The sequence below is a fragment of the Salvelinus fontinalis genome, unplaced genomic scaffold, assembly GCF_029448725.1.
Source record: "Salvelinus fontinalis isolate EN_2023a unplaced genomic scaffold, ASM2944872v1 scaffold_0162, whole genome shotgun sequence".
In the NCBI taxonomy this organism is placed as follows: Eukaryota; Metazoa; Chordata; class Actinopteri; order Salmoniformes; family Salmonidae; genus Salvelinus; species Salvelinus fontinalis.
In genome coordinates this window covers 54,520-79,512 of record NW_026600371.1, presented here as the reverse complement: position 1 = coordinate 79,512, position 24,993 = coordinate 54,520, and the positions used below count along the sequence as shown (strand labels likewise).

Sequence of the window (24,993 nt, the reverse complement as noted above, 5' to 3'; positions counted from 1 at the left end):
GCACAGGGGTGGCAGCATCATGTTGTGGGGGTGCTTTGCTGCAGGAGAGACTGGTGCACAACTAGAACACCAGGGAAGGACACTGCAGGGCAAATGGTTTTGTAATTTGAAGTGGTACGTATGTGCAATAACCTACTAAATTCATTGTGACAGGTTGCACAAGTAAACAAGTCGCAAAAGAGAAGTTCCCTGACCGGGAATCGAACCCGGGCCGCGGCGGTGAGAGCGCCGAATCCTAACCACTAGACCACCAGGGAAGGATACTGCAGTGAAAATTGGTCCACAATTTGAAATGGTACATACAGTGGGTCAGAAGTTTACAAACACTAGTTTGGCTGTGCCTTTAAACAACTTGGACAATGACCAAAAATGATGTCCTGGCTTTAGAATCTTCTGATAGGCTAATTGACATAATTTGAGTCAATTGGAGGTGTACCTGTAGATGTATTTCATGGCCTGCCTTCAAACTCAGTGCCTCTTTGCTTGAGATCATGGGATTTTCAAAAGAAATCAGCCAAGACCTCAGAAATAAAATGTAGACCTCAGAAGGACACTGCAGGGCAAATCGTTTTGTAACTTGAAGTGGTACTGATATTCCTTGACCGGGAATCGAACCCGGGCCGCGGCGGTGAGAGCGCCGAATCCTAACCACTAGACAACCAGGGAAGGATACTGCAATTCAAATTGTTTCATAATTTGAAATGGTACATACAGTTGAAGTCTGAAGTTTACATACACTTAGGTTGGAGTCATTAAAACTCATTTGTCAACCATTCCACACATTTCTTGTTAACAAACTATAGTTTTGGCAAGTCGGTTAGGACTTCTACTTTGTGCATGACACAAGTAATTTTTCCAAAATTTGTTTACAGACAGATTATTTCACTTATAATTCAGTGTATCACAAATCCAGTGGGTCAGAAGTTTACAAACACTAGGTTGGCTGTGCCTTTAAACAACTTGGACAATGACCAAAAATGATGTCGTGGCTTTAGAATCTTCTGATAGGCTAATGGACATAATTTGAGTCAATTGGAGGTGTACCTGTAGATGTATTTCATGGCCTGCCTTCAAACTCAGTGCCTCTTTGCTTGAGATCATGGGATTTTCAAAAGAAATCAGCCAACACCTCAGATATAAAATGTAGACCTCAGAAGGACACTGCTGGGCAAATCGTTTTGTAATTTGAAGTGGTAATGATATTCCCTGAGCGGGAATCGAACCCGGGCCGCAGCGGTGAGAGCACCGAATCCTAACCACTAGACCACAAGGGAAGGATACTGCAGATCAAATTGGTCCACAATTTGAAATGGTACATACAGTCGGTCAGAAGTTTACAAACACTAGTTTGGCTGTGCCTTTAAACAACTTGGACAATGACCAAACATGATGTCCTGGCTTTAGAATCTTCTGATAGGCTAATTGACATAATTTGAGTCAATTGGAGGTGTACCTGTAGATGTATTTCATGGCCTGCCTTCAAACTCAGTGCCTCTTTGCTTGAGATCATGGGATTTTCAAAAGAAATCAGCCAAGACCTCAGAAATAAAATGTAGACGTCCACAAGTCTGGTTCATCCTTGGGAGCAATTTCCAAACGCCCGAAGGTACCACGTTCCTCTGTACAAGCAATAGTATGCAAAACAACAGCAAAGGACCTTGTGAAGATGCTGGAGGAAACAGATTCAGAAGTATCTACAGTGAAACGAGTCCTATATCGACATAACCTGAAAATGCCAGACTACAGTTTGGGGACAAAGATCCTACTTTTTGGAGAAATGTCCTCTGGTCTGATGAAACAAAAATAGAAGTGTTTGGCCATATTGACCATTGTTGTGTTTGGAGGAGAAAGGGGGTGTCTTACAAGCCGAAGAACACCATCCCAACCGTGAAGCACAGGGGTGGCAGCATCATGTTGTGGGGGTGCTTTGCTGCAGGAGAGACTGGTGCACCACTAGAACACCAGGGAAGGACACTGCAGGGCAAATGGTTTTGTAATTTGAAGTGGTACATATGTGCAATAACCTACTAAATTCATTGTGACAGGTTGCACAAGTAAACAAGTCGCATAAGTGAAATTCCCTGACCGGGAATCGAACCCGAGCCGCGGCGGTGAGAGCGCCAAATACTAACCACTAGACCACTAGAACACCATCCCAACCGTGAAGCACAGGGGTGGCAGCATCATGTTGTGGGGGTGCTTTGCTGCAGGAGAGACTGGTGCACAACTAGAACACCAGGGAAGGACACTGCAGGGCAAATGGTTTTGTAATTTGAAGTGGTACGTATGTGCAATAACCTACTAAATTCATTGTGACAGGTTGCACAAGTAAACAAGTCGCAAAAGAGAAGTTCCCTGACCGGGAATCGAACCCGGGCCGCGGCGGTGAGAGCGCCGAATCCTAACCACTAGACCACCAGGGAAGGATACTGCAGTGCAAATTGGTCCACAATTTGAAATGGTACATACAGTGGGTCAGAAGTTTACAAACACTAGTTTGGCTGTGCCTTTAAACAACTTGGACAATGACCAAAAATGATGTCCTGGCTTTAGAATCTTCTGATAGGCTAATTGACATAATTTGAGTCAATTGGAGGTGTACCTGTAGATGTATTTCATGGCCTGCCTTCAAACTCAGTGCCTCTTTGCTTGAGATCATGGGATTTTCAAAAGAAATCAGCCAAGACCTCAGAAATAAAATGTAGACCTCAGAAGGACACTGCAGGGCAAATCGTTTTGTAACTTGAAGTGGTACTGAAATTCCCTGACCGGGAATCAAACCCGGGCCGCGGCGGTGAGAGCGCCGAATCCTAACCACTAGACAACCAGGGAAGGATACTGCAATTCAAATTGTTTCACAATTTGAAATGGTACATACAGTTGAAGTCTGAAGTTTACATACACTTAGGTTGGAGTCATTAAAACTCGTTTGTCAACCATTCCACACATTTCTTGTTAACAAACTATAGTTTTGGCAAGTCGGTTAGGACATCTACTTTGTGCATGACACAAGTAATTTTTCCAAAATTTGTTTACAGACAGATTATTTCACTTATAATTCAGTGTATCACAAATCCAGTGGGTCAGAAGTTTACAAACACTAGGTTGGCTGTGCCTTTAAACAACTTGGACAATGACCAAACATGATGTCCTGGCTTTAGAATCTTCTGATAGGCTAATTGACATAATTTGAGTCAATTGGAGGTGTACCTGTAGATGTATTTCATGGCCTGCCTTCAAACTCAGTGCCTCTTTGCTTGAGATCATGGGATTTTCAAAAGAAATCAGCCAAGACCTCAGAAATAAAATGTAGACGTCCACAAGTCTGGTTCATCCTTGGGAGCAATTTCCAAACGCCCGAAGGTACCACGTTCCTCTGTACAAGCAATAGTATGCAAAACAACAGCAAAGGACCTTGTGAAGATGCTGGAGGAAACAGATTCAGAAGTATCTACAGTGAAACGAGTCCTATATCGACATAACCTGAAAATGCCAGACTACAGTTTGGGGACAAAGATCCTACTTTTTGGAGAAATGTCCTCTGGTCTGATGAAACAAAAATAGAAGTGTTTGGCCATATTGACCATTGTTGTGTTTGGAGGAGAAAGGGGGTGTCTTACAAGCCGAAGAACACCATCCCAACCGTGAAGCACAGGGGTGGCAGCATCATGTTGTGGGGGTGCTTTGCTGCAGGAGAGACTGGTGCACCACTAGAACACCAGGGAAGGACACTGCAGGGCAAATGGTTTTGTAATTTGAAGTGATACATATGTGCAATAACCTACTAAATTCATTGTGACAGGTTGCACAAGTAGCATAAGTGAAGTTCCCTGACCGGGAATCGAACCCGAGCCGCGGCGGTGAGAGCGCCAAATACTAACCACTAGACCACTAGAACACCATCCCAACCGTGAAGCACAGGGGTGGCAGCATCATGTTGTGGGGGTGCTTTGCTGCAGGAGAGACTGGTGCACAACTAGAACACCAGGGAAGGACACTGCAGGGCAAATGGTTTTGTAATTTGAAGTGGTACGTATGTGCAATAACCTACTAAATTCATTGTGACAGGTTGCACAAGTAAACAAGTCGCAAAAGAGAAGTTCCCTGACCGGGAATCGAACCCGGGCCGCGGCGGTGAGAGCGCCGAATCCTAACCACTAGACCACCAGGGAAGGATACTGCAGTGAAAATTGGTCCACAATTTGAAATGGTACATACAGTGGGTCAGAAGTTTACAAACACTAGTTTGGCTGTGCCTTTAAACAACTTGGACAATGACCAAAAATGATGTCCTGGCTTTAGAATCTTCTGATAGGCTAATTGACATAATTTGAGTCAATTGGAGGTGTACCTGTAGATGTATTTCATGGCCTGCCTTCAAACTCAGTGCCTCTTTGCTTGAGATCATGGGATTTTCAAAAGAAATCAGCCAAGACCTCAGAAATAAAATGTAGACCTCAGAAGGACACTGCAGGGCAAATCGTTTTGTAACTTGAAGTGGTACTGATATTCCTTGACCGGGAATCGAACCCGGGCCGCGGCGGTGAGAGCGCCGAATCCTAACCACTAGACAACCAGGGAAGGATACTGCAATTCAAATTGTTTCTTAATTTGAAATGGTACATACAGTTGAAGTCTGAAGTTTACATACACTTAGGTTGGAGTCATTAAAACTCATTTGTCAACCATTCCACACATTTCTTGTTAACAAACTATAGTTTTGGCAAGTCGGTTAGGACTTCTACTTTGTGCATGACACAAGTAATTTTTCCAAAATTTGTTTACAGACAGATTATTTCACTTATAATTCAGTGTATCACAAATCCAGTGGGTCAGAAGTTTACAAACACTAGGTTGGCTGTGCCTTTAAACAACTTGGACAATGACCAAAAATGATGTCCTGGCTTTAGAATCTTCTGATAGGCTAATGGACATAATTTGAGTCAATTGGAGGTGTACCTGTAGATGTATTTCATGGCCTGCCTTCAAACTCAGTGCCTCTTTGCTTGAGATCATGGGATTTTCAAAAGAAATCAGCCAAGACCTCAGATATAAAATGTAGACCTCAGAAGGACACTGCAGGGCAAATCATTTTGTAATTTGAAGTGGTAATGATATTCCCTGAGCGGGAATCGAACCCGGGCCGCAGCGGTGAGAGCACCGAATCCTAACCACTAGACCACAAGGGAAGGATACTGCAGATCAAATTGGTCCACAATTTGAAATGGTACATACAGTCGGTCAGAAGTTTACAAACACTAGTTTGGCTGTGCCTTTAAACAACTTGGACAATGACCAAACATGATGTCCTGGCTTTAGAATCTTCTGATAGGCTAATTGACATAATTTGAGTCAATTGGAGGTGTACCTGTAGATGTATTTCATGGCCTGCCTTCAAACTCAGTGCCTCTTTGCTTGAGATCATGGGATTTTCAAAAGAAATCAGCCAAGACCTCAGAAATAAAATGTAGACGTCCACAAGTCTGGTTCATCCTTGGGAGCAATTTCCAAACGCCTGAAGGTACCACGTTCCTCTGTACAAGCAATAGTATGCAAAACAACAGCAAAGGACCTTGTGAAGATGCTGGAGGAAACAGATTCAGAAGTATCTACAGTGAAACGAGTCCTATATCGACATAACCTGAAAATGCCAGACTACAGTTTGGGGACAAAGATCCTACTTTTTGGAGAAATGTCCTCTGGTCTGATGAAACAAAAATAGAAGTGTTTGGCCATATTGACCATTGTTGTGTTTGGAGGAGAAAGGGGGTGTCTTACAAGCCGAAGAACACCATCCCAACCGTGAAGCACAGGGGTGGCAGCATCATGTTGTGGGGGTGCTTTGCTGCAGGAGAGACTGGTGCACCACTAGAACACCAGGGAAGGACACTGCAGGGCAAATGGTTTTGTAATTTGAAGTGGTACATATGTGCAATAACCTACTAAATTCATTGTGACAGGTTGCACAAGTAAACAAGTCGCATAAGTGAAGTTCCCTGACCGGGAATCGAACCCGAGCCGCGGCGGTTAGAGCGCCAAATACTAACCACTAGACCACTAGAACACCATCCCAACCGTGAAGCACAGGGGTGGCAGCATCATGTTGTGGGGGTGCTTTGCTGCAGGAGAGACTGGTGCACAACTAGAACACCAGGGAAGGACACTGCAGGGCAAATGGTTTTGTAATTTGAAGTGGTACGTATGTGCAATAACCTACTAAATTCATTGTGACAGGTTGCACAAGTAAACAAGTCGCAAAAGAGAAGTTCCCTGACCGGGAATCGAACCCGGGCCGCGGCGGTGAGAGCGCCGAATCCTAACCACTAGACCACCAGGGAAGGATACTGCAGTGCAAATTGGTCCACAATTTGAAATGGTACATACAGTGGGTCAGAAGTTTACAAACACTAGTTTGGCTGTGCCTTTAAACAACTTGGACAATGACCAAAAATGATGTCCTGGCTTTAGAATCTTCTGATAGGCTAATTGACATAATTTGAGTCAATTGGAGGTGTACCTGTAGATGTATTTCATGGCCTGCCTTCAAACTCAGTGCCTCTTTGCTTGAGATCATGGGATTTTCAAAAGAAATCAGCCAAGACCTCAGAAATAAAATGTAGACCTCAGAAGGACACTGCTGGGCAAATCGTTTTGTAACTTGAAGTGGTACTGATATTCCTTGACCGGGAATCGAACCCGGGCCGCGGCGGTGAGAGCGCCGAATCCTAACCACTAGACAACCAGGGAAGGATACTGCAATTCAAATTGTTTCATAATTTGAAATGGTACATACAGTTGAAGTCTGAAGTTTACATACACTTAGGTTGGAGTCATTAAAACTCATTTGTCAACCATTCCACACATTTCTTGTTAACAAACTATAGTTTTGGCAAGTCGGTTAGGACTTCTACTTTGTGCATGACACAAGTAATTTTTCCAAAATTTGTTTACAGACAGATTATTTCACTTATAATTCAGTGTATCACAAATCCAGTGGGTCAGAAGTTTACAAACACTAGGTTGGCTGTGCCTTTAAACAACTTGGACAATGACCAAACATGATGTCCTGGCTTTAGAATCTTCTGATAGGCTAATTGACATAATTTGAGTCAATTGGAGGTGTACCTGTAGATGTATTTCATGGCCTGCCTTCAAACTCAGTGCCTCTTTGCTTGAGATCATGGGATTTTCAAAAGAAATCAGCCAAGACCTCAGAAATAAAATGTAGACGTCCACAAGTCTGGTTCATCCTTGGGAGCAATTTCCAAACGCCTGAAGGTACCACGTTCCTCTGTACAAGCAATAGTATGCAAAACAACAGCAAAGGACCTTGTGAAGATGCTGGAGGAAACAGATACAGAAGTATCTACAGTGAAACGAGTCCTATATCGACATAACCTGAAAATGCCAGACTACAGTTTGGGGACAAAGATCCTACTTTTTGGAGAAATGCCCTCTGGTCTGATGAAACAAAAATAGAAGTGTTTGGCCATATTGACCATTGTTGTGTTTGGAGGAGAAAGGGGGTGTCTTACAAGCCGAAGAACACCATCCCAACCGTGAAGCACAGGGGTGGCAGCATCATGTTGTGGGGGTGCTTTGCTGCAGGAGAGACTGGTGCACAACTAGAACACCAGGGAAGGACACTGCAGGGCAAATGGTTTTGTAATTTGAAGTGGTACGTATGTGCAATAACCTACTAAATTCATTGTGACAGGTTGCACAAGTAAACAAGTCGCAAAAGAGAAGTTCCCTGACTGGGAATCGAACCCGGGCCGCGGCGGTGAGAGCGCCGAATCCTAACCACTAGACCACCAGGGAAGGATACTGCAGTTCAAATTGGTCCAAAGTTTGAAATGGTACATACAGTGGGTCAGAAGTTTACAAACACTAGTTTGGCTGTGCCTTTAAACAACTTGGACAATGACCAAAAATGATGTCCTGGCTTTAGAATCTTCTGATAGGCTAATTGACATAATTTGAGTCAATTGGAGGTGTACCTGTAGATGTATTTCATGGCCTGCCTTCAAACTCAGTGCCTCTTTGCTTGAGATCATGGGATTTTCAAAAGAAATCAGCCAAGACCTCAGAAATAAAATGTAGACCTCAGAAGGACACTGCAGGGCAAATCGTTTTGTAACTTGAAGTGGTACTGATATTCCCTGCCCGGGAATCGAACCCGGGCCGCGGCGGTGAGAGCGCTGAATCCTAACCACTAGACAACCAGGGAAGGATACTGCAATTCAAATTGTTTCATAATTTGAAATGGTACATACAGTTGAAGTCTGAAGTTTACATACACTTAGGTTGGAGTCATTAAAACTCATTTGTCAACCATTCCACACATTTCTTGTTAACAAACTATAGTTTTGGCAAGTCGGTTAGGACATCTACTTTGTGCATGACACAAGTAATTTTTCCAAAATTTGTTTACAGACAGATTATTTCACTTATAATTCAGTGTATCACAAATCCAGTGGGTCAGAAGTTTACAAACACTAGGTTGGCTGTGCCTTTAAACAACTTGGACAATGACCAAAAATGATGTCCTGGCTTTAGAACCTTCTGATAGGCTAATTGACATAATTTGAGTCAATTGGAGGTGTACCTGTAGATGTATTTCATGGCCTGCCTTCAAACTCAGTGCCTCTTTGCTTGAGATCATGGGATTTTCAAAAGAAATCAGCCAAGACCTCAGATATAAAATGTTGACCTCAGAAGGACACTGCAGGGAAAATCGTTTTGTAATTTGAAGTGATAATGATATTCCCTGACCGGGAATCGAACCCGGGCCGCGGCGATGAGAGCGCCAAATCCTAACCACTAGACCACCAGGGAAGGATACTGCAGTTCAAATTGGTCCACAATTTGAAATGGTACATACAGTTGAAGTTTGAAGTTTACAAACACTAGTTTGGCTGTGCCTTTAAACAACTTGGACAATGACCAAAAATGATGTCCTGGCTTTAGAATCTTCTGATAGGCTAATTGACATAATTTGAGTCAATTGGAGGTGTACCTGTAGATGTATTTCATGGCCTGCCTTCAAACTCAGTGCCTCTATCTTGAGATCATGGGATTTTCAAAAGAAATCAGCCAAGACCTCAGATATAAAATGTAGACCTCAGAAGGAGACTGCAGCGCAAATCGTTTTGTAATTTGAAGTGGTACTGATATTCCCTGCCCGGGAATCGAACCCGGGCCGCGGCGGTGAGAGCGCAGAATCCTAACCACTAGACAACCAGGGAAGGATACTGCAACTCAAATTGTTTCATAATTTGAAATGGTACATACAGTTGAAGTCTGAAGTTTACATACACTTAGGTTGGAGTCATTAAAACTCGTTTGTCAACCATTCCACACATTTCTTGTTAACAAACTATAGTTTTGGCAAGTCGGTTAGGACTTCTACTTTGTGCATGACACAAGTAATTTTTCCAAAATTTGTTTACAGACAGATTATTTCACTTATAATTCAGTGTATCACAAATCCAGTGGGTCAGAAGTTTACAAACACTAGGTTGGCTGTGCCTTTAAACAACTTGGACAATGACCAAAAATGATGTCCTGGCTTTAGAATCTTCTGATAGGCTAATTGACATAATTTGAGTCAATTGGAGGTGTACCTGTAGATGTATTTCATGGCCTGCCTTCAAACTCAGTGCCTCTTTGCTTGAGATCATGGGATTTTCAAAAGAAATCAGCCAAGACCTCAGAAATAAAATGTAGACCTCAGAAGGACACTGCAGGGCAAATCGTTTTGTAATTTGAAGTGGTACTGAAATTCCCTGACCGGGAATCGAACTCGGGCCGCGGCGGTGAGAGCGCCGAATCCTAACCACTAGACAACCAGGGAAGGATACTGCAATTCAAATTGTTTCACAATTTGAAATGGTACATACAGTTGAAGTCTGAAGTTTACATACACTTAGGTTGGAGTCATTAAAACTCGTTTGTCAACCATTCCACACATTTCTTGTTAACAAACTATAGTTTTGGCAAGTCGGTTAGGACATCTACTTTGTGCATGACACAAGTAATTTTTCCAAAATTTGTTTACAGACAGATTATTTCACTTATAATTCAGTGTATCACAAATCCAGTGGGTCAGAAGTTTACAAACACTAGGTTGGCTGTGCCTTTAAACAACTTGGACAATGACCAAAAATGATGTCCTGGCTTTGAATCTTCTGATAGGCTAATTGACATAATTTGAGTCAATTGGAGGTGTACCTGTAGATGTATTTCATGGCCTGCCTTCAAACTCAGTGCCTCTTTGCTTGAGATCATGGGATTTTCAAAAGAAATCAGCCAAGACCTCAGAAATAAAATGTAGACCTCAGAAGGACACTGCTGGGCAAATCGTTTTGTAACTTGAAGTGGTACTGATATTCCTTGACAGGGAATCGAACCCGGGCCGCGGCTGTGAGAGCGCCGAATCCTAACCACTAGACAACCAGGGAAGGATACTGCAATTCAAATTGTTTCATAATTTGAAATGGTACATACAGTTGAAGTCTGAAGTTTACATACACTTAGGTTGGAGTCATTAAAACTCATTTGTCAACCATTCCACACATTTCTTGTTAACAAACTATAGTTTTGGCAAGTCGGTTAGGACTTCTACTTTGTGCATGACACAAGTAATTTTTCCAAAATTTGTTTACAGACAGATTATTTCACTTATAATTCAGTGTATCACAAATCCAGTGGGTCAGAAGTTTACAAACACTAGGTTGGCTGTGCCTTTAAACAACTTGGACAATGACCAAACATGATGTCCTGGCTTTAGAATCTTCTGATAGGCTAATTGACATAATTTGAGTCAATTGGAGGTGTACCTGTAGATGTATTTCATGGCCTGCCTTCAAACTCAGTGCCTCTTTGCTTGAGATCATGGGATTTTCAAAAGAAATCAGCCAAGACCTCAGAAATAAAATGTAGACGTCCACAAGTCTGGTTCATCCTTGGGAGCAATTTCCAAACGCCTGAAGGTACCACGTTCCTCTGTACAAGCAATAGTATGCAAAACAACAGCAAAGGACCTTGTGAAGATGCTGGAGGAAACAGATACAGAAGTATCTACAGTGAAACGAGTCCTATATCGACATAACCTGAAAATGCCAGACTACAGTTTGGGGACAAAGATCCTACTTTTTGGAGAAATGCCCTCTGGTCTGATGAAACAAAAATAGAAGTGTTTGGCCATATTGACCATTGTTGTGTTTGGAGGAGAAAGGGGGTGTCTTACAAGCCGAAGAACACCATCCCAACCGTGAAGCACAGGGGTGGCAGCATCATGTTGTGGGGGTGCTTTGCTGCAGGAGAGACTGGTGCACAACTAGAACACCAGGGAAGGACACTGCAGGGCAAATGGTTTTGTAATTTGAAGTGGTACGTATGTGCAATAACCTACTAAATTCATTGTGACAGGTTGCACAAGTAAACAAGTCGCAAAAGAGAAGTTCCCTGACCGGGAATCGAACCCGGGCCGCGGCGGTGAGAGCGCCGAATCCTAACCACTAGACCACCAGGGAAGGATACTGCAGTGCAAATTGGTCCACAGTTTGAAATGGTACATACAGTGGGTCAGAAGTTTACAAACACTAGTTTGGCTGTGCCTTTAAACAACTTGGACAATGACCAAAAATGATGTCCTGGCTTTAGAATCTTCTGATAGGCTAATTGACATAATTTGAGTCAATTGGAGGTGTACCTGTAGATGTATTTCATGGCCTGCCTTCAAACTCAGTGCCTCTTTGCTTGAGATCATGGGATTTTCAAAAGAAATCAGCCAAGACCTCAGAAATAAAATGTAGACCTCAGAAGGACACTGCAGGGCAAATCGTTTTGTAACTTGAAGTGGTACTGATATTCCCTGCCCGGGAATCGAACCCGGGCCGCGGCGGTGAGAGCGCTGAATCCTAACCACTAGACAACCAGGGAAGGATACTGCAATTCAAATTGTTTCATAATTTGAAATGGTACATACAGTTGAAGTCTGAAGTTTACATACACTTAGGTTGGAGTCATTAAAACTCATTTGTCAACCATTCCACACATTTCTTGTTAACAAACTATAGTTTTGGCAAGTCGGTTAGGACATCTACTTTGTGCATGACACAAGTAATTTTTCCAAAATTTGTTTACAGACAGATTATTTCACTTATAATTCAGTGTATCACAAATCCAGTGGGTCAGAAGTTTACAAACACTAGGTTGGCTGTGCCTTTAAACAACTTGGACAATGACCAAAAATGATGTCCTGGCTTTAGAACCTTCTGATAGGCTAATTGACATAATTTGAGTCAATTGGAGGTGTACCTGTAGATGTATTTCATGGCCTGCCTTCAAACTCAGTGCCTCTTTGCTTGAGATCATGGGATTTTCAAAAGAAATCAGCCAAGACCTCAGATATAAAATGTTGACCTCAGAAGGACACTGCAGGGAAAATCGTTTTGTAATTTGAAGTGATAATGATATTCCCTGACCGGGAATCGAACCCGGGCCGCGGCGATGAGAGCGCCAAATCCTAACCACTAGACCACCAGGGAAGGATACTGCAGTTCAAATTGGTCCACAATTTGAAATGGTACATACAGTTGAAGTTTGAAGTTTACAAACACTAGTTTGGCTGTGCCTTTAAACAACTTGGACAATGACCAAAAATGATGTCCTGGCTTTAGAATCTTCTGATAGGCTAATTGACATAATTTGAGTCAATTGGAGGTGTACCTGTAGATGTATTTCATGGCCTGCCTTCAAACTCAGTGCCTCTATCTTGAGATCATGGGATTTTCAAAAGAAATCAGCCAAGACCTCAGATATAAAATGTAGACCTCAGAAGGAGACTGCAGCGCAAATCGTTTTGTAATTTGAAGTGGTACTGATATTCCCTGCCCGGGAATCGAACCCGGGCCGCGGCGGTGAGAGCGCAGAATCCTAACCACTAGACAACCAGGGAAGGATACTGCAACTCAAATTGTTTCATAATTTGAAATGGTACATACAGTTGAAGTCTGAAGTTTACATACACTTAGGTTGGAGTCATTAAAACTCGTTTGTCAACCATTCCACACATTTCTTGTTAACAAACTATAGTTTTGGCAAGTCGGTTAGGACTTCTACTTTGTGCATGACACAAGTAATTTTTCCAAAATTTGTTTACAGACAGATTATTTCACTTATAATTCAGTGTATCACAAATCCAGTGGGTCAGAAGTTTACAAACACTAGGTTGGCTGTGCCTTTAAACAACTTGGACAATGACCAAAAATGATGTCCTGGCTTTAGAATCTTCTGATAGGCTAATTGACATAATTTGAGTCAATTGGAGGTGTACCTGTAGATGTATTTCATGGCCTGCCTTCAAACTCAGTGCCTCTTTGCTTGAGATCATGGGATTTTCAAAAGAAATCAGCCAAGACCTCAGAAATAAAATGTAGACCTCAGAAGGACACTGCAGGGCAAATCGTTTTGTAATTTGAAGTGGTACTGAAATTCCCTGACCGGGAATCGAACTCGGGCCGCGGCGGTGAGAGCGCCGAATCCTAACCACTAGACAACCAGGGAAGGATACTGCAATTCAAATTGTTTCACAATTTGAAATGGTACATACAGTTGAAGTCTGAAGTTTACATACACTTAGGTTGGAGTCATTAAAACTCGTTTGTCAACCATTCCACACATTTCTTGTTAACAAACTATAGTTTTGGCAAGTCGGTTAGGACATCTACTTTGTGCATGACACAAGTAATTTTTCCAAAATTTGTTTACAGACAGATTATTTCACTTATAATTCAGTGTATCACAAATCCAGTGGGTCAGAAGTTTACAAACACTAGGTTGGCTGTGCCTTTAAACAACTTGGACAATGACCAAAAATGATGTCCTGGCTTTGAATCTTCTGATAGGCTAATTGACATAATTTGAGTCAATTGGAGGTGTACCTGTAGATGTATTTCATGGCCTGCCTTCAAACTCAGTGCCTCTTTGCTTGAGATCATGGGATTTTCAAAAGAAATCAGCCAAGACCTCAGAAATAAAATGTAGACCTCAGAAGGACACTGCTGGGCAAATCGTTTTGTAACTTGAAGTGGTACTGATATTCCTTGACCGGGAATCGAACCCGGGCCGCGGCGGTGAGAGCGCCGAATCCTAACCACTAGACAACCAGGGAAGGATACTGCAATTCAAATTGTTTCATAATTTGAAATGGTACATACAGTTGAAGTCTGAAGTTTACATACACTTAGGTTGGAGTCATTAAAACTCATTTGTCAACCATTCCACACATTTCTTGTTAACAAACTATAGTTTTGGCAAGTCGGTTAGGACTTCTACTTTGTGCATGACACAAGTAATTTTTCCAAAATTTGTTTACAGACAGATTATTTCACTTATAATTCAGTGTATCACAAATCCAGTGGGTCAGAAGTTTACAAACACTAGGTTGGCTGTGCCTTTAAACAACTTGGACAATGACCAAACATGATGTCCTGGCTTTAGAATCTTCTGATAGGCTAATTGACATAATTTGAGTCAATTGGAGGTGTACCTGTAGATGTATTTCATGGCCTGCCTTCAAACTCAGTGCCTCTTTGCTTGAGATCATGGGATTTTCAAAAGAAATCAGCCAAGACCTCAGAAATAAAATGTAGACGTCCACAAGTCTGGTTCATCCTTGGGAGCAATTTCCAAACGCCTGAAGGTACCACGTTCCTCTGTACAAGCAATAGTATGCAAAACAACAGCAAAGGACCTTGTGAAGATGCTGGAGGAAACAGATACAGAAGTATCTACAGTGAAACGAGTCCTATATCGACATAACCTGAAAATGCCAGACTACAGTTTGGGGACAAAGATCCTACTTTTTGGAGAAATGCCCTCTGGTCTGATGAAACAAAAATAGAAGTGTTTGGCCATATTGACCATTGTTGTGTTTGGAGGAGAAAGGGGGTGTCTTACAAGCCGAAGAACACCATCCCAACCGTGAAGCACAGGGGTGGCAGCATCATGTTGTGGGGGTGCTTTGCTGCAGGAGAGACTGGTGCACAACTAGAACACCAGGGAAGGACACTGCAGGGCAAATGGTTTTGTAATTTGAAGTGGTACGTATGTGCAATAACCTACTAAATTCATTGTGACAGGTTGCACAAGTAAACAAGTCGCAAAAGAGAAGTTCCCTGACCGGGAATCGAACCCGGGCCGCGGCGGTGAGAGCGCCGAATCCTAACCACTAGACCACCAGGGAAGGATACTGCAGTGCAAATTGGTCCACAGTTTGAAATGGTACATACAGTGGGTCAGAAGTTTACAAACACTAGTTTGGCTGTGCATTTAAACAACTTGGACAATGACCAAAAATGATGTCCTGGCTTTAGAATCTTCTGATAGGCTAATTGACATAATTTGAGTCAATTGGAGGTGTACCTGTAGATGTATTTCATGGCCTGCCTTCAAACTCAGTGCCTCTTTGCTTGAGATCATGGGATTTTCAAAAGAAATCAGCCAAGACCTCAGAAATAAAATGTAGACCTCAGAAGGACACTGCAGGGCAAATCGTTTTGTAACTTGAAGTGGTACTGATATTCCCTGCCCGGGAATCGAACCCGGGCCGCGGCGGTGAGAGCGCTGAATCCTAACCACTAGACAACCAGGGAAGGATACTGCAATTCAAATTGTTTCATAATTTGAAATGGTACATACAGTTGAAGTCTGAAGTTTACATACACTTAGGTTGGAGTCATTAAAACTCATTTGTCAACCATTCCACACATTTCTTGTTAACAAACTATAGTTTTGGCAAGTCGGTTAGGACATCTACTTTGTGCATGACACAAGTAATTTTTCCAAAATTTGTTTACAGACAGATTATTTCACTTATAATTCAGTGTATCACAAATCCAGTGGGTCAGAAGTTTACAAACACTAGGTTGGCTGTGCCTTTAAACAACTTGGACAATGACCAAAAATGATGTCCTGGCTTTAGAACCTTCTGATAGGCTAATTGACATAATTTGAGTCAATTGGAGGTGTACCTGTAGATGTATTTCATGGCCTGCCTTCAAACTCAGTGCCTCTTTGCTTGAGATCATGGGATTTTCAAAAGAAATCAGCCAAGACCTCAGATATAAAATGTTGACCTCAGAAGGACACTGCAGGGAAAATCGTTTTGTAATTTGAAGTGATAATGATATTCCCTGACCGGGAATCGAACCCGGGCCGCGGCGATGAGAGCGCCAAATCCTAACCACTAGACCACCAGGGAAGGATACTGCAGTTCAAATTGGTCCACAATTTGAAATGGTACATACAGTTGAAGTTTGAAGTTTACAAACACTAGTTTGGCTGTGCCTTTAAACAACTTGGACAATGACCAAAAATGATGTCCTGGCTTTAGAATCTTCTGATAGGCTAATTGACATAATTTGAGTCAATTGGAGGTGTACCTGTAGATGTATTTCATGGCCTGCCTTCAAACTCAGTGCCTCTATCTTGAGATCATGGGATTTTCAAAAGAAATCAGCCAAGACCTCAGATATAAAATGTAGACCTCAGAAGGAGACTGCAGCGCAAATCGTTTTGTAATTTGAAGTGGTACTGATATTCCCTGCCCGGGAATCGAACCCGGGCCGCGGCGGTGAGAGCGCAGAATCCTAACCACTAGACAACCAGGGAAGGATACTGCAACTCAAATTGTTTCATAATTTGAAATGGTACATACAGTTGAAGTCTGAAGTTTACATACACTTAGGTTGGAGTCATTAAAACTCGTTTGTCAACCATTCCACACATTTCTTGTTAACAAACTATAGTTTTGGCAAGTCGGTTAGGACTTCTACTTTGTGCATGACACAAGTAATTTTTCCAAAATTTGTTTACAGACAGATTATTTCACTTATAATTCAGTGTATCACAAATCCAGTGGGTCAGAAGTTTACAAACACTAGGTTGGCTGTGCCTTTAAACAACTTGGACAATGACCAAAAATGATGTCCTGGCTTTAGAATCTTCTGATAGGCTAATTGACATAATTTGAGTCAATTGGAGGTGTACCTGTAGATGTATTTCATGGCCTGCCTTCAAACTCAGTGCCTCTTTGCTTGAGATCATGGGATTTTCAAAAGAAATCAGCCAAGACCTCAGAAATAAAATGTAGACCTCAGAAGGACACTGCAGGGCAAATCGTTTTGTAATTTGAAGTGGTACTGAAATTCCCTGACCGGGAATCGAACTCGGGCCGCGGCGGTGAGAGCGCCGAATCCTAACCACTAGACAACCAGGGAAGGATACTGCAATTCAAATTGTTTCACAATTTGAAATGGTACATACAGTTGAAGTCTGAAGTTTACATACACTTAGGTTGGAGTCATTAAAACTCGTTTGTCAACCATTCCACACATTTCTTGTTAACAAACTATAGTTTTGGCAAGTCGGTTAGGACATCTACTTTGTGCATGACACAAGTAATTTTTCCAAAATTTGTTTACAGACAGATTATTTCACTTATAATTCAGTGTATCACAAATCCAGTGGGTCAGAAGTTTACAAACACTAGGTTGGCTGTGCCTTTAAACAACTTGGACAATGACCAAAAATGATGTCCTGGCTTTAGAATCTTCTGATAGGCTAATTGACATAATTTGAGTCAATTGGAGGTGTACCTGTAGATGTATTTCATGGCCTGCCTTCAAACTCAGTGCCTCTTTGCTTGAGATCATGGGATTTTCAAAAGAAATCAGCCAAGACCTCAGAAATAAAATGTAGACCTCAGAAGGACACTGCAGGGCAAATCGTTTTGTAATTTGAAGTGGTACTGAAATTCCCTGACCGGGAATCGAACCCGGGCCGCGGCGGTGAGAGCGCCGAATCCTAACCACTAGACAACCAGGGAAGGATACTGCAATTCAAATTGTTTCACAATTTGAAATGGTACATACAGTTGAAGTCTGAAGTTTACATACACTTAGGTTGGAGTCATTAAAACTCGTTTGTCAACCATTCCACACATTTCTTGTTAACAAACTATAGTTTTGGCAAGTCGGTTAGGACATCTACTTTGTGCATGACACAAGTAATTTTTCCAAAATTTGTTTACAGACAGATTATTTCACTTATAATTCAGTGTATCACAAATCCAGTGGGTCAGAAGTTTACAAACACTAGGTTGGCTGTGCCTTTAAACAACTTGGACAATGACCAAAAATGATGTCCTGGCTTTAGAATCTTCTGATAGGCTAATTGACATAATTTGAGTCAATTGGAGGTGTACCTGTAGATGTATTTCATGGCCTGCCTTCAAACTCAGTGCCTCTTTGCTTGAGATCATGGGATTTTCAAAAGAAATCAGCCAAGACCTCAGAAATAAAATGTAGACCTCAGAAGGACACTGCAGGGCAAATCGTTTTGTAATTTGAAGTGGTACTGAAATTCCCTGACCGGGAATCGAACCCGGGCCGCGGCGGTGAGAGCGCCGAATCCTAACCACTAGACAACCAGGGAAGGATACTGCAATTCAAATTGTTTCACAATTTGAAATGGTACATACAGTTGAAGTCTGAAGTTTACATACACTTAGGTTGGAGTCATTAAAACTCGTTTGTCAACCATTCCACACATTTCTTGTTAACAAACTATAGTTTTGGCAAGTCGGTTAGGACATCTACTTTGTGCATGACACAAGTAATTTTTCCAAAATTTGTTTACAGACAGATTATTTCACTTATAATTCAGTGTATCACAAATCCAGTGGGTCAGAAGTTTACAAACACTAGGTTGGCTGTGCCTTTAAACAACTTGGACAATGACCAAAAATGATGTCCTGGCTTTAGAATCTTCTGATAGGCTAATTGACATAATTTGAGTCAATTGGAGGTGTACCTGTAGATGTATTTCATGGCCTGCCTTCAAACTCAGTGCCTCTTTGCTTGAGATCATGGGATTTTCAAAAGAAATCAGCCAAGACCTCAGATATAAAATGTACGACCTCAGAAGGACACTGCAGGGCAAATTGTTTTGTAATTTGAAGAGGTACTGTTATTCCCTGACCGGGAATCGAACCCGGGCCGCGGCGGTGAGAGCGCCGAATCCTAACCACTAGACCACCAGGGAAGGATACTGCAGTGCAAATTGGTCCACAATTTGAAATGGTACATACAGTGGGTCAGAAGTTTACAAACACTAGTTTGGCTGTGCCTTTAAACAACTTGGACAATGACCAAAAATGATGTCCTGGCTTTAGAATCTTCTGATAGGCTATTTGACATAATTTGAGTCAATTGGAGGTGTACCTGTAGATGTATTTCATGGCCTGCCTTCAAACTCAGTGCCTCTTTGCTTGAGATCATGGGATTTTCAAAAGAAATCAGCCAAGACCTCAGATATAAAATGTAGACCTCAGAAGGACACTGCAGCGCAAATCGTTTTGTAATTTGAAGTGGTACTGATATTCCCTGCCCGGGAATCGAACCCGGGCCGCGGCAGTGAGACCGCAGAATCCTAACCACCAGACAACCAGGGAAGGATACTGCAACTCAAATTGTTTCATAATTTGAAATGGTACATACAGTTGAAGTCTGAAGTTTACATACACTTAGGTTGGAGTCATTAAAACTCGTTTGTCAACCATTCCACACATTTCTTGTTAACAAACTATAGTTTTGGCAAGTCGGTTAGGACATCTACTTTGTGCATGACACAGGTAATTTTTCCAAAATTTGTTTACAGACAGATTATTTCACTTATAATTCAGTGTATCACAAATCCAGTGGGTCAGAAGTTTACAAACACTAGGTTGGCTGTGCCTTTAAACAACTTGGACAATGACCAAAAATGATGTCCTGGCTTTAGAATCTTCTGATAGGCTAATTGACATAATTTGAGTCAATTGGAGGTGTACCTGTAGATGTATTTCATGGCCTGCCTTCAAACTCAGTGCCTCTTTGCTTGAGATCATGGGATTTTCAAAAGAAATCAGCCAAGACCTCAGAAATAAAATGTAGACCTCAGAAGGACACTGCAGGGTAAATCGTTTTGTAATATGAAGTGGTACTGAAATTCCCTGACCGGGAATCGAACCCGGGCCGCGGCGGTGAGAGCGCCGAATCCTAACCACTAGACAACCAGGGAAGGATACTGCAATTCAAATTGTTTCACAATTTGAAATGGTACATACAGTTGAAGTCTGAAGTTTACATACACTTAGGTTGGAGTCATTAAAACTCGTTTGTCAACCATTCCACACATTTCTTGTTAACAAACTATAGTTTTGGCAAGTCGGTTAGGACATCTACTTTGTGCATGACACAAGTAATTTTTCCAAAATTTGTTTACAGACAGATTATTTCACTTATAATTCAGTGTATCACAAATCCAGTGGGTCAGAAGTTTACAAACACTAGGTTGGCTGTGCCTTTAAACAACTTGGACAATGACCAAAAATGATGTCCTGGCTTTAGAATCTTCTGATAGGCTAATTGACATAATTTGAGTCAATTGGAGGTGTACCTGTAGATGTATTTCATGGCCTGCCTTCAAACTCAGTGCCTCTTTGCTTGAGATCATGGGATTTTCAAAAGAAATCAGCCAAGACCTCAGAAATAAAATGTAGACCTCAGAAGGACACTGCAGGGCAAATCGTTTTGTAATTTGAAGTGGTACTGATATTCCCTGACCGGGAATCGAACCCGGGCCGCGGCGGTGAGAGCGCCGAATCCTAACCACTAGACAACCAGGGAAGGATACTGCAATTCAAATTGTTTCATAATTTGAAATGGTACATACAGTTGAAGTCTGAAGTTTACATACACTTAGGTTGGAGTCATTAAAACTCGTTTGTCAACCATTCCACACATTTCTTGTTAACAAACTATAGTTTTGGCAAGTCGGTTAGGACATCTACTTTGTGCATGACACAAGTAATTTTTCCAAAATTTGTTTACAGACAGATTATTTCACTTATAATTCAGTGTATCACAAATCCAGTGGGTCAGAAGTTTACAAACACTAGGTTGGCTGTGCCTTTAAACAACTTGGACAATGACCAAAAATGATGTCCTGGCTTTAGAATCTTCTGATAGGCTAATTGACATAATTTGAGTCAATTGGAGGTGTACCTGTAGATGTATTTCATGGCCTGCCTTCAAACTCAGTGCCTCTTTGCTTGAGATCATGGGATTTTCAAAAGAAATCAGCCAAGACCTCAGAAATAAAATGTAGACCTCAGAAGGACACTGCAGGGCAAATCGTTTTGTAATTTGAAGTGGTACTGAAATTCCCTGACCGGGAATCGAACCCGGGCCGCGGCGGTGAGAGCGCCGAATCCTAACCACTAGACAACCAGGGAAGGATACTGCAATTCAAATTGTTTCACAATTTGAAATGGTACATACAGTTGAAGTCTGAAGTTTACATACACTTAGGTTGGAGTCATTAAAACTCGTTTGTCAACCATTCCACACATTTCTTGTTAACAAACTATAGTTTTGGCAAGTCGGTTAGGACATCTACTTTGTGCATGACACAAGTAATTTTTCCAAAATTTGTTTACAGACAGATTATTTCACTTATAATTCAGTGTATCACAAATCCAGTGGGTCAGAAGTTTACAAACACTAGGTTGGCTGTGCCTTTAAACAACTTGGACAATGACCAAAAATGATGTCCTGGCTTTAGAATCTTCTGATAGGCTAATTGACATAATTTGAGTCAATTGGAGGTGTACCTGTAGATGTATTTCATGGCCTGCCTTCAAACTCAGTGCCTCTTTGCTTGAGATCATGGGATTTTCAAAAGAAATCAGCCAAGACCTCAGATATAAAATGACAACCTCAGAAGGACACTGCAGGGCAAATTGTTTTGTAATTTGAAGAGGTACTGTTATTCCCTGACCGGGAATCGAACCCGGGCCGCGGCGGTGAGAGCGCCGAATCCTAACCACTAGACCACCAGGGAAGGATACTGCAGTGCAAATTGGTCCACAATTTGAAATGGTACATACAGTGGGTCAGAAGTTTACAAACACTAGTTTGGCTGTGCCTTTAAACAACTTGGACAATGACCAAAAATGATGTCCTGGCTTTAGAATCTTCTGATAGGCTATTTGACATAATTTGAGTCAATTGGAGGTGTACCTGTAGATGTATTTCATGGCCTGCCTTCAAACTCAGTGCCTCTTTGCTTGAGATCATGGGATTTTCAAAAGAAATCAGCCAAGACCTCAGATATAAAATGTAGACCTCAGAAGGACACTGCAGCGCAAATCGTTTTGTAATTTGAAGTGGTACTGATATTCCCTGCCCGGGAATCGAACCCGGGCCGCGGCAGTGAGACCACAGAATCCTAACCACCAGACAACCAGGGAAGGATACTGCAACTCAAATTGTTTCATAATTTGAAATGGTACATACAGTTGAAGTCTGAAGTTTACATACACTTAGGTTGGAGTCATTAAAACTCGTTTGTCAACCATTCCACACATTTCTTGTTAACAAACTATAGTTTTGGCAAGTCGGTTAGGACATCTACTTTGTGCATGACACAGGTAATTTTTCCAAAATTTGTTTACAGACAGATTATTTCACTTATAATTCAGTGTATCACAAATCCAGTGGGTCAGAAGTTTACAAACACTAGGTTGGCTGTGCCTTTAAACAACTTGGACAATGACCAAAAATGATGTCCTGGCTTTAGAATCTTCTGATAGGCTAATTGACATAATTTGAGTCAATTGGAGGTGTACCTGTAGATGTATTTCATGGCCTGCCTTCAAACTCAGTGCCTCTTTGCTTGAGATCATGGGATTTTCAAAAGAAATCAGCCAAGACCTCAGAAATAAAATGTAGACCTCAGAAGGACACTGCAGGGTAAATCGTTTTGTAATATGAAGTGGTACTGAAATTCCCTGACCGGGAATCGAACCCGGGCCGCGGCGGTGAGAGCGCCGAATCCTAACCACTAGACAACCAGGGAAGGATACTGCAATTCAAATTGTTTCACAATTTGAAATGGTACATACAGTTGAAGTCTGAAGTTTACATACACTTAGGTTGGAGTCATTAAAACTCGTTTGTCAACCATTCCACACATTTCTTGTTAACAAACTATAGTTTTGGCAAGTCGGTTAGGACATCTACTTTGTGCATGACACAAGTAATTTTTCCAAAATTTGTTTACAGACAGATTATTTCACTTATAATTCAGTGTATCACAAATCCAGTGGGTCAGAAGTTTACAAACACTAGGTTGGCTGTGCCTTTAAACAACTTGGACAATGACCAAAAATGATGTCCTGGGTTTAGAATCTTCTGATAGGCTAATTGACATAATTTGAGTCAATTGGAGGTGTACCTGTAGATGTATTTCATGGCCTGCCTTCAAACTCAGTGCCTCTTTGCTTGAGATCATGGGATTTTCAAAAGAAATCAGCCAAGACCTCAGAAATAAAATGTAGACCTCAGAAGGACACTGCAGGGCAAATCGTTTTGTAATTTGAAGTGGTACTGAAATTCCCTGACCGGGAATCGAACCCGGGCCGCGGCGGTGAGAGCGCCGAATCCTAACCACTAGACAACCAGGGAAGGATACTGCAATTCAAATTGTTTCACAATTTGAAATGGTACATACAGTTGAAGTCTGAAGTTTACATACACTTAGGTTGGAGTCATTAAAACTCGTTTGTCAACCATTCCACACATTTCTTGTTAACAAACTATAGTTTTGGCAAGTCGGTTAGGACATCTACTTTGTGCATGACACAAGTAATTTTTCCAAAATTTGTTTACAGACAGATTATTTCACTTATAATTCAGTGTATCACAAATCCAGTGGGTCAGAAGTTTACAAACACTAGGTTGGCTGTGCCTTTAAACAACTTGGACAATGACCAAAAATGATGTCCTGGCTTTAGAATCTTCTGATAGGCTAATTGACATAATTTGAGTCAATTGGAGGTGTACCTGTAGATGTATTTCATGGCCTGCCTTCAAACTCAGTGCCTCTTTGCTTGAGATCATGGGATTTTCAAAAGAAATCAGCCAAGACCTCAGAAATAAAATGTAGACCTCAGAAGGACACTGCAGGGCAAATCGTTTTGTAATTTGAAGTGGTACTGAAATTCCCTGACCGGGAATCGAACCCGGGCCGCGGCGGTGAGAGCGCCGAATCCTAACCACTAGACAACCAGGGAAGGATACTGCAATTCAAATTGTTTCACAATTTGAAATGGTACATACAGTTGAAGTCTGAAGTTTACATACACTTAGGTTGGAGTCATTAAAACTCGTTTGTCAACCATTCCACACATTTCTTGTTAACAAACTATAGTTTTGGCAAGTCGGTTAGGACATCTACTTTGTGCATGACACAAGTAATTTTTCCAAAATTTGTTTACAGACAGATTATTTCACTTATAATTCAGTGTATCACAAATCCAGTGGGTCAGAAGTTTACAAACACTAGGTTGGCTGTGCCTTTAAACAACTTGGACAATGACCAAAAATGATGTCCTGGCTTTAGAATCTTCTGATAGGCTAATTGACATAATTTGAGTCAATTGGAGGTGTACCTGTAGATGTATTTCATGGCCTGCCTTCAAACTCAGTGCCTCTTTGCTTGAGATCATGGGATTTTCAAAAGAAATCAGCCAAGACCTCAGAAATAAAATGTAGACCTCAGAAGGACACTGCAGGGCAAATCGTTTTGTAATTTGAAGTGGTACTGAAATTCCCTGACCGGGAATCGAACCCGGGCCGCGGCGGTGAGAGCGCCGAATCCTAACCACTAGACAACCAGGGAAGGATACTGCAATTCAAATTGTTTCACAATTTGAAATGGTACATACAGTTGAAGTCTGAAGTTTACATACACTTAGGTTGGAGTCATTAAAACTCGTTTGTCAACCATTCCACACATTTCTTGTTAACAAACTATAGTTTTGGCAAGTCGGTTAGGACATCTACTTTGTGCATGACACAAGTAATTTTTCCAAAATTT

General features: G+C 41.6%; 20 non-coding genes across 20 annotated transcripts; all 20 read right to left on the bottom strand.

The window, feature by feature from the left end:
• Nucleotides 1–185: 185 nt before the first annotated feature.
• On the bottom strand, nucleotides 186–257 carry trnae-cuc (transfer RNA glutamic acid (anticodon CUC)). The gene has a single exon. It is a non-coding gene; the product is annotated as a tRNA-Glu (tRNA).
• Nucleotides 258–2,351: 2,094 nt separating this feature from the next.
• Nucleotides 2,352–2,423, bottom strand: trnae-cuc (transfer RNA glutamic acid (anticodon CUC)). Its single transcript has one exon. It is a non-coding gene; the product is annotated as a tRNA-Glu (tRNA).
• A 1,677-nt stretch (nucleotides 2,424–4,100) lies between these two features.
• trnae-cuc (transfer RNA glutamic acid (anticodon CUC)) lies at nucleotides 4,101–4,172 on the bottom strand. The gene has a single exon. It is a non-coding gene; the product is annotated as a tRNA-Glu (tRNA).
• Nucleotides 4,173–6,266: 2,094 nt separating this feature from the next.
• trnae-cuc (transfer RNA glutamic acid (anticodon CUC)) lies at nucleotides 6,267–6,338 on the bottom strand. Its single transcript has one exon. It is a non-coding gene; the product is annotated as a tRNA-Glu (tRNA).
• Nucleotides 6,339–8,766: 2,428 nt separating this feature from the next.
• trnae-cuc (transfer RNA glutamic acid (anticodon CUC)) lies at nucleotides 8,767–8,838 on the bottom strand. Its single transcript has one exon. It is a non-coding gene; the product is annotated as a tRNA-Glu (tRNA).
• Nucleotides 8,839–11,465: 2,627 nt separating this feature from the next.
• trnae-cuc (transfer RNA glutamic acid (anticodon CUC)) lies at nucleotides 11,466–11,537 on the bottom strand. Its single transcript has one exon. It is a non-coding gene; the product is annotated as a tRNA-Glu (tRNA).
• A 945-nt stretch (nucleotides 11,538–12,482) lies between these two features.
• Nucleotides 12,483–12,554, bottom strand: trnae-cuc (transfer RNA glutamic acid (anticodon CUC)). The gene has a single exon. It is a non-coding gene; the product is annotated as a tRNA-Glu (tRNA).
• A 2,627-nt stretch (nucleotides 12,555–15,181) lies between these two features.
• Nucleotides 15,182–15,253, bottom strand: trnae-cuc (transfer RNA glutamic acid (anticodon CUC)). The gene has a single exon. It is a non-coding gene; the product is annotated as a tRNA-Glu (tRNA).
• Nucleotides 15,254–16,198: 945 nt separating this feature from the next.
• Nucleotides 16,199–16,270, bottom strand: trnae-cuc (transfer RNA glutamic acid (anticodon CUC)). The gene has a single exon. It is a non-coding gene; the product is annotated as a tRNA-Glu (tRNA).
• Nucleotides 16,271–17,824: 1,554 nt separating this feature from the next.
• On the bottom strand, nucleotides 17,825–17,896 carry trnae-cuc (transfer RNA glutamic acid (anticodon CUC)). The gene has a single exon. It is a non-coding gene; the product is annotated as a tRNA-Glu (tRNA).
• A 536-nt stretch (nucleotides 17,897–18,432) lies between these two features.
• trnae-cuc (transfer RNA glutamic acid (anticodon CUC)) lies at nucleotides 18,433–18,504 on the bottom strand. The gene has a single exon. It is a non-coding gene; the product is annotated as a tRNA-Glu (tRNA).
• Nucleotides 18,505–19,041: 537 nt separating this feature from the next.
• Nucleotides 19,042–19,113, bottom strand: trnae-cuc (transfer RNA glutamic acid (anticodon CUC)). Its single transcript has one exon. It is a non-coding gene; the product is annotated as a tRNA-Glu (tRNA).
• Nucleotides 19,114–20,058: 945 nt separating this feature from the next.
• On the bottom strand, nucleotides 20,059–20,130 carry trnae-cuc (transfer RNA glutamic acid (anticodon CUC)). The gene has a single exon. It is a non-coding gene; the product is annotated as a tRNA-Glu (tRNA).
• A 536-nt stretch (nucleotides 20,131–20,666) lies between these two features.
• trnae-cuc (transfer RNA glutamic acid (anticodon CUC)) lies at nucleotides 20,667–20,738 on the bottom strand. The gene has a single exon. It is a non-coding gene; the product is annotated as a tRNA-Glu (tRNA).
• Nucleotides 20,739–21,274: 536 nt separating this feature from the next.
• Nucleotides 21,275–21,346, bottom strand: trnae-cuc (transfer RNA glutamic acid (anticodon CUC)). The gene has a single exon. It is a non-coding gene; the product is annotated as a tRNA-Glu (tRNA).
• Nucleotides 21,347–21,882: 536 nt separating this feature from the next.
• Nucleotides 21,883–21,954, bottom strand: trnae-cuc (transfer RNA glutamic acid (anticodon CUC)). Its single transcript has one exon. It is a non-coding gene; the product is annotated as a tRNA-Glu (tRNA).
• A 945-nt stretch (nucleotides 21,955–22,899) lies between these two features.
• On the bottom strand, nucleotides 22,900–22,971 carry trnae-cuc (transfer RNA glutamic acid (anticodon CUC)). Its single transcript has one exon. It is a non-coding gene; the product is annotated as a tRNA-Glu (tRNA).
• A 536-nt stretch (nucleotides 22,972–23,507) lies between these two features.
• trnae-cuc (transfer RNA glutamic acid (anticodon CUC)) lies at nucleotides 23,508–23,579 on the bottom strand. Its single transcript has one exon. It is a non-coding gene; the product is annotated as a tRNA-Glu (tRNA).
• Nucleotides 23,580–24,115: 536 nt separating this feature from the next.
• trnae-cuc (transfer RNA glutamic acid (anticodon CUC)) lies at nucleotides 24,116–24,187 on the bottom strand. Its single transcript has one exon. It is a non-coding gene; the product is annotated as a tRNA-Glu (tRNA).
• Nucleotides 24,188–24,723: 536 nt separating this feature from the next.
• On the bottom strand, nucleotides 24,724–24,795 carry trnae-cuc (transfer RNA glutamic acid (anticodon CUC)). Its single transcript has one exon. It is a non-coding gene; the product is annotated as a tRNA-Glu (tRNA).
• Nucleotides 24,796–24,993: the final 198 nt, after the last annotated feature.